Source organism: Adiantum capillus-veneris, chromosome 5 (assembly GCF_014529385.1).
Source record: "Adiantum capillus-veneris isolate H3 chromosome 5, ASM1452938v2, whole genome shotgun sequence".
Lineage (NCBI taxonomy): Eukaryota > Viridiplantae > Streptophyta > Polypodiopsida > Polypodiales > Pteridaceae > Adiantum > Adiantum capillus-veneris.
Window position 1 is genome coordinate 161,348,539 of NC_140935.1, and position 7,960 is coordinate 161,356,498.

The 7,960-nt window shown below is 44.2% G+C and overlaps 1 pseudogene; it reads right to left on the reverse strand.

Annotated features, from left to right (window-relative positions):
• Positions 1–616: 616 nt before the first annotated feature.
• Positions 617–1,072, reverse strand: LOC147458442 (large ribosomal subunit protein eL14z pseudogene; annotated as a pseudogene).
• Positions 1,073–7,960: the final 6,888 nt, after the last annotated feature.

Consider the following 7,960-nt stretch of genomic DNA (forward strand, 5'->3'; position numbering starts at 1 on the left):
CGAGAGAGGAAAATGCTGACAAGATGGGATGGCTGCAACAGCACACACAGAAACCCTCACTTCTCCTTTCTCTCTCTCTCTCTCTCTCTCTCTCTCTCTCTCTCTCTCTCTCTCTCTCTCTCTCTCTCTCAAAGAAGAAGGAAGCGCCAATGCAAATTTGCCAAAAAAGTAGTACATGAGAGAGCTAGCATGATGGAGAACTTGATTTTAGCATGCAGGAATCTAACTACAAATGACCATAAATGAAGAGTAGTGCACGATGAGGCAGGTCGATGCAAGCAATGGTGATCATACGCGGCTTCCGTTGTTGCCGAAGATCATGCGGGCGATGTTGATGTTGAGGCCAGGTAGGTGGTGAGCGATAGGTTGAGCAAGGTAAGATTCATACATAGAGAGCTAGAGCCAGGCAGGCCAGCACCAGATTCAACAGCGACATGCACTATAGTGTCGGAGGAGGCGGCTACGCTACGACCATGCGCTTGCCAAAAGCCATCCCTCTAGTCTCTCTCTCTCTCTCTCTCTCTCTCTCTCTCTCTCTCTCTCTCTCTCTCTCTGTTTTCTTTTGGTATAACTGAAATGGCTCTCCTATTTTACATTTAAAACCTTCGCTGTTGTGCTACAGCTTGCTGTTTAATATAGAACTATTATCCAAAAAGCCAATGTATTTGCTTTGAGATAGTGAAAAAGCAAGCAAAGCTTTCTCCTTTCTTAATTTTGCCAATTCCCTTTTGATGATGGAGCCTCTCTTGATCCGGGCCACCATAACCTTGAAGCGATCAAAGTCATTGAGAGAAGCATGCTTCTTTTGCACAACTAGTTTATTTCCCCATGAGCTATTAGTCCATTTGTTGTGAATATCTGTAGCTTCAATGGCACCAGCTAGCTACTTCTTCTTGGGCATCCTAGGTATCTCGACTACGAGATCAATTAACGAAAGCCTCTTGAAATTCATAGCACCGGGGACCATGTTAGGGGTATCAACAAGGGCCCTGTTCTGATCAACGACATCGATGATCACAACAAGATTTTCATAGCTGGGGCCGTAGTTCACCATGGCCACTCGTTTGATCGCCAGAAAGGCATGGGGCCGTAGTTCACCATGGCCACTCATCTGATCGTCGGAAAGATATTCTTCCCTCTCGCCCTCTTCTCTCTCTCTCTCTCTCTCTCTCTCTCTCTCTCTCTCTCTCTCTCTCTCTCTCTCTCTCTCTCTCTCTCTCTCTCTCTCTCTCTCTCTCTCTCTCGCCTCTGTTCTCTATGGTATCGCGCAGAGATGTTCTCTCTCTCTCACACACAATAAAGAAGACTCTCTCTCTCTCTCAAAATAAAAAAGAAACTCTCTGAAAGAGCGCGCGCTAGAGAGTTTCTTTTTTAGTAAGTAAGAGAGGTATGTGTTAAAAAAGAACGTAAGAGGTGAATCTTTAACAGATGTTGGTGACGAAGCTGCAAAATAAAAAGAAAAGGGCGACGATGGTGTTTGCATGGTAGCGAGGTCACCGGCAGACACGTCTGCAGGGACGCAGAGCTGGAAAAGCTCTTTAAAAAGAGGGGGAGCCAATAGCACAAAGCTGTTCATGTGGGCTGGTTAGCGCAACATTTAGACATTGTAATCCTTGATGCGCAGCGTTCAGAACTTGCTCTCCATTGGTGGTTTTTCTCGCCATTCCATACGAAGCACAAGAAATCTCTATAGATTCATATGAATAAAATGCCAGTAGTAAAATGTGTGCACGTTTTTGAAAAAATGGAAAACTTGAGGCATCTCTCTCTCTCTCTCTCTCTCTCTCTCTCTCTCTCTCTCTCTCTCTCTCTCTCTCTCTCTCTCTCTCTCTCTCTCTCTCTCTCTCTAACCCTGGCATTTGGTAGCCGTTACCCAATCTTCTCTGGATGCAAAGTTGGCACGCGCAGGGTGCGACATGGAGTTGTCCGTCTATGTGGACGCTTGCGGGGCGATGGAAGGGAGGCTAGAAGAGGGTGTAGGGCATGCAGAGAGATTGTGGAGAGGTGTGAAAGATCCCCCTCAGCCACCTTGCTTTACTACTGTCGCCTGTGAGCAGCACTTGTGCACGTGAGGTTTGCAGGGTGGGCAGCGGCGGAGGGCGAGAGAGGTGTGAGCAGAGGGCAGGGAAGGAGACACGTGGGGTATGCTTGTGGGGGGGCAGGGGGGGGATATGCGGCGGGATCGTGTTGATAAAGGGAATTTCATATTAAGTACGCCAGTACAGTTTGTTCATAGCAAGTAGATAGGGAGGATAGTTTCCTATGACGTTAAAATTCTCTTCTTCTTCTTCTTCTTGTTCTCTCTCTCTCTCTCTCTCTCTCTCTCTCTCACACACACACACACACACACACACACGGTTTTGTTCACACACACACACACACACACACACACACACACAGACACACAGATGCAGGTGGGAAATGGATCATCTATTATACTTTCTCCACGGAGGACGTACGGGCGGTTGCGACGGCAGTTTGGCAAGAAAAGAGGCCAGTTCAGGCTGCGTCCACTTGGTGGGAGGCGTCGAAGAGAAGATCCTCCATCATGAGTCCACCTACAGAGCTAAGAGCCACAGAGACAGTGTCGAAGAGAGCATTAATATTGGATGGTGTGGGTGCCACCTCTAAATCCGCTCTTGCCAGCCTCATCAGCTACACGTTATTATTACTTCATAGAATAACGATCGTCAAGACGTGTAGTAGCATGAGTACTAGTCCATCCCTTCACCCTCGCTTCATCTTCATCGCTTGCCACGTCTGTTGAAAGCCCCGCTAGAGATCCTTTATCCTGCGTCATTATACCTCCTGAGTCCTGACCCTAAGTAATGTATGTTTTTGCATTCAAATATTTAGCCGGCCAGTATGTAACTACGATTTTAGAGAGTAGGGGGATATATTGAAAAAAGGGGGAATCAATAGATATGCACAGAGAGGGGAAAGTGAGGTGATGCAGCACTCAAAGCAGGCAGGTGCGGACAACAGGTAGGCAAGCAGAGGTAGGGCGATGGACAAAGCGCGCAGAGGGAGACATGCCGTGCATTACCACATAACCAAAAAAGATTTTTTTCTTGTTGTGGGCAGTCTGTCTCACTCTCTTGCGTTGGTTTGCAACATGCAGAGGAAAGATGGCAAGGCAGGGCTTTGGGTGCTGAAAAGTGGACTTGAGGAGGTTGTAGGCATGAAGGCCGGGGTGTTGGGCAAGCGATGAGGACTAGAACATGGTGTTTATAGCAGCACCATTGGAGAGCCCGAAGGCAAAGGGAGAGAGGGAGCTTTTTTCCCCTGTCAGTCTTCGAGTGCAAGAGTAGGATATTCCAAGAAGCTTATGTGTGTGCATGGTCAAGGGCTTCGAAGAATTTGGGAAGTTGTGTGCAAGAAGGCGGAGCAAGGGAGATAGATGGTTTGAGAGCGGCGGCTGTGGTCTGGGGTGGAAGGTGCAGGTAGAGCACGGCGCTACTGTGGAGGTGCAATGCCTTCTCTGTCATTTCAAGCTTCTCTCTCTCTTTCTCTAGATGCATCAATGATCAAGATTGTGGTATTAATTCCTCCCTTGAGCTCCACAGACTAAGGAAAAGGGAGCTGGGGGGGTCCCCTTTGAGCCGATTAAGTAGCTCTTTCATGGAGGGTGCACATAGAGAGAGAGAGAGAGAGAGAGAGAGAGAGAGAGAGAGAGAGAGAGAGAGAGAGAGAGAGAGAGAGAGAGAGAGAGAGAGAGAGAGAGAGAGAGAGAGAGAGAGAGAGAGAGAGAGAGAGAGATCTACGAGTGATGGCACGCAAGCGAATGAGCAATCGCGGCAAGCGGATGAGCACAAGGAGTGATTGAGGTGCTAATGGAAATCTGCCATCTGAGAGGGTAAAGTATTGCAAGTGATGTGATAATTTGTCAATATGTGCTTCAGACCAAGAGAGAGTATGACTAAGAGAGAGGTATGTATCAACTATATTGAAAAATTGTTTTTCTTGTGGAATTACCCAAGATTTGTAGCATTGCACATGTGATAGACTACAAAGAACTACACTCTCTCTCATGGATGCTGGCACAATCGAAGGCGTGTGGGTTTGCACAAGAATAATTTCCATGTGAGGTCGTTAGTCGGAGATTCTTGGTGTCGTGGTCTCTCATAGGATGATTGATGTAGTCGAAGGCTATTTAGAGAGGTGAGGGGCCCTTTGGGGGGGGGGGGGGGGGGGGGGGGGGGGGGGGGGGGGTGCATGGTGTGCTAAAGAGGTGCATATCAGAAAAGTTAAAGGGTGGTGGGGACGGAGGGAATCTTTCCAACTAATAATACAATTTATTGAATGTGAGTCAGTATGTATTATGTATTGAGAGAGAGAGAGAGAGAGAGAGAGAGAGAGAGAGAGAGAGGGGGAGGGAGGGAGAGAGAGAAGTGCGCTTTAGCAGCTACGCCTCTCCGGTCTCCTTTTGTTGCCTCTACCTGTCCCCACCATAAGTTCTAAACTCTTGCCTCGCAAGAGCGTGTGCTCTCCCTCCCCTGCCTCTCTTAGTCCAACAACCACCATGATTCTTCACACTTGATGCTTAGTCGGGTTTGGGAAAAACCTATTGAAGCCGCCAGCTTAGTCCAACAACCACCATGATTCTTCACACGATGCTTAGTCGGGTTTGGGAGAAACCTACTCAAGTGGCCACACTAAAAACGATGGTGCGACAAGAGATTAGGTTGGGCTGTGTCAACATGCAAAAGTTCTACTTGTGACAGAGTTCAAGGTTGCGTGACGCACATCAACATAGATATGTTGATCCTACATCATGCACGATCTCCGCCTCCTCAGCCTCTTCCCTTCCAGTCTTCCCTCTCCTATATGAGATCCCCTCCTCCTCTCTCCATCTCTCTAAAAAAAAAGTCCACACCGGCACGAGCTCTTTCAAAGACTTTTCTTTTAAAGAGAGAGAGAGAGAGAGAGAGAGAGCAGAGAGAAAGAGAGGGGGAGGGGTTGAAAAAAGAACCTAGGTTTAGTGTAATCCCACCTACACATTTTGTGATTTACCTCTGAATTTTAAATTTGAAAGTGAGAAAACCTACAAAATTTTTGGGTGAGTAATCTGGGTCGAGGCATGACGGACAACTCAGCATACTAGGAACCCCAAGCAGTCTAGGAACTTTGAGTTGTGCTCATATAAACATGGAAAATTTAAGAGAATGTTTTTACACTAAATTTATCTAAAATTTGTAGGTTTACTCACCTTCTACTTTGAATTTTGAAGATAAATCTCAAAATTTGTAGGTGAAAATACACTAAACCTAGGTTTCTATCGATATGGGTAGGTGAAAGAGAACTAGCATGTAGACAAAGTTGTCATAAGAAAATTTTTATAGCTTTATCAACGTTGCGTACTCTTCTATCAAAGCACTCTTTATAACCCCCCACCATTGCCACCTCCTTTGACAAGTTTGTCGCCACCACCTTTGGCAACACCACTAATTCCCACTCCCCCCCCCCCCCCCCCCCCCCCCCCCCCCTGCCCTCCGATAGAAGGCTACCTATGATGGTGTGATCCAAACTTTAATATGTACCATGATGTGGATTTTCTCAAAAGAATAGCCTCATTGTAATAAATAGAATTATTTTCAAGTTTATACCATTTTCTCTAGAGTAACTTAAAATGCATAGTATGTTATCGTACATCAACCCACAATAACTTGAGCTACCTTAAGAGAGGAGAAGAAGAAGTGAAGAGAAGCTCAAGCTCCCAGACTCTCCTTATTCATGAGATTTGTTCGAGTAGCAACAACCTTACTCTTTTAGTGTAAGTCTCGTGGTCCTACATGTAGGGAGGTAGGAATAGAAGATCTATATCCATTGGAATCATGGTGCGACTATTCCCAACAAGGATCAATGGTGGTAGAAATAAGCTTACAATATCGGAGGGCAACTAGTTCCAAGAAGAGGAATATCAACATGCCACTGTATGGGTTCCAGTTGTTCTAGCCCATCAAAGGAAACATCCACCAAACCCTTGTTCAAGGGGTTTTTTCTGACAAAAAATTGTGGTTGTTTACCATTAAAATTAGTTGTAATCTTGTTTCAGTTTTTTTTTTTGTGCTTGAAGCCACCTAAAATCTTGTTTGGTTTTTGTTTCGTATAGAGTGCCTTGGCCAGTCTTTCTCGTTTTAGGGATTTCTCGGAAAATCTCGCTCGAGATTTGAGATTCCTCGTAATATCAGGTGGTTCAATTTTGATGGAAAAGGTGAATGAGCAACTAGACGTTATGTTGCAAGCCTATGTGGCAAAGCTCAATAACAACCAAACTTTAGAACAAATACTAGTGACCTATCTGCATCGAGAAGACAAAACCAAAAGAACGGAGATGTACAAAAGACTCGTAGAAATTGCTCAAGCCCTGTTAGAGCTTGAAGGTCCAAAAATTCTTGAGCCTATAATGCATGAGCTGGGAAAACAAAACACAAGAACACAGGGGGAAACCAACACAGGTAGAAAACATAAAATTCAAGGATTCTATGATTGATGTGGAAGGGATCGGTTGCTCATAAATTGCACTCAAAATTTAGATAATAAAATCAAATCTATGGGAACAGACAAGAAGGAGCCCCATACTACTGGAATTACCACAAACACAATAGATGAGGGTAAATCATTGGAGATGCAACCAATTCTTGAAGTGGACAAGCTGTGGCCACAATCCTTTTGGGAGACTATTTGAAACCAAAAAGATGGTAGTGCTACTTTACAATCAGCACCTATCATCGCTAAGATCAAGATGGAACAAATTTTTTTCCAAGGAGATATACAATCTTTATATGGGGATGCTGGGTTTATAGCATCTGAAGAGAGAAAACCACATTTTCTATAGTCTTTGTCATCTTTCATAGGAGAACACGAAACAAAATCTAAAACTAGAGTACTCAGTGGAAAGCCACATCAAAAAGCTTACACGAAGTGATGTCATCCCCTATAAGATGCACCATTTCTCTTGTAGAGTTTCTCAAAATTAGACCGCATCTATGGGGCCGAATGGGCAAACACTCAAAAAAGATGGGGTTGAAAACCCCTTTACATGAACAAATCGCAGATGAACATGGATGAAACTTCACCTAAGAAACTAAAGGTTAAGCCTATACTAGTGAATAAGGTGGGTGACTATTGAGAAGCACAAGAAGGGAACACCATCTTACCACTAGAGTACAAGGGAGTGAAAACGATAGCAATACTTGATAGTGGGGCTAGAATAGCCATTGCTACAAAGGGAATCTGGGAGAAATGAGAAAGAAAAAATCTCAAGAAAACGAGGATGAAGTTGCAACTAGTAGATGGATATGTATAGAGACCCTTAGGGATGCTAGAACAAATTATTGTTTCCTCTTATGGAATAGAGTACAAACACACTTTTACTGTATTTAACTTTGGAAAAGGCAACAATTTTGAGGTTATTTTGGGACTACCATTTATGCATGAACTCAAAATGGTTCAAGATTGGGGCTACGATCACCTCTATCTGCGGCATAAGGGTGTCACAACCAAGGTCATCAGAAAAGCAAAAAAGGTGAGACATATGGCCATATCATGGACCATGGTGCCAAAGTGCAAACAAAAGAAGCAAAGAAACTACAATAATTTTTCATCATCATCGACATACTTGAAGAATCGACCAAAGCTGTTTCAAAGAAGCCGAATCTAGAAAAAGTGCAGATGAAAGCAGATGAAAGAGCAAAGTTTTCAAGTTAGACATCAAATGTTCAACAAATGCAAGATCAAGAGAAGAAAAGGATAAGAAAGAAGATCGATTGTATCCTACGATGATCAAATTCAGCATATGCGGAGAAACAAGACTTAAAATCACATGTTCACCTTAATAGATCCAAAAATGACAAAGAATTGAATTTCTTATGGAACATGGATAATGATTGTAAATCCGCCAATCACTGAGCTAGAGGAGATAGTGTATAGATGTTCTAAAGTGTTGATTCCTAGCTTC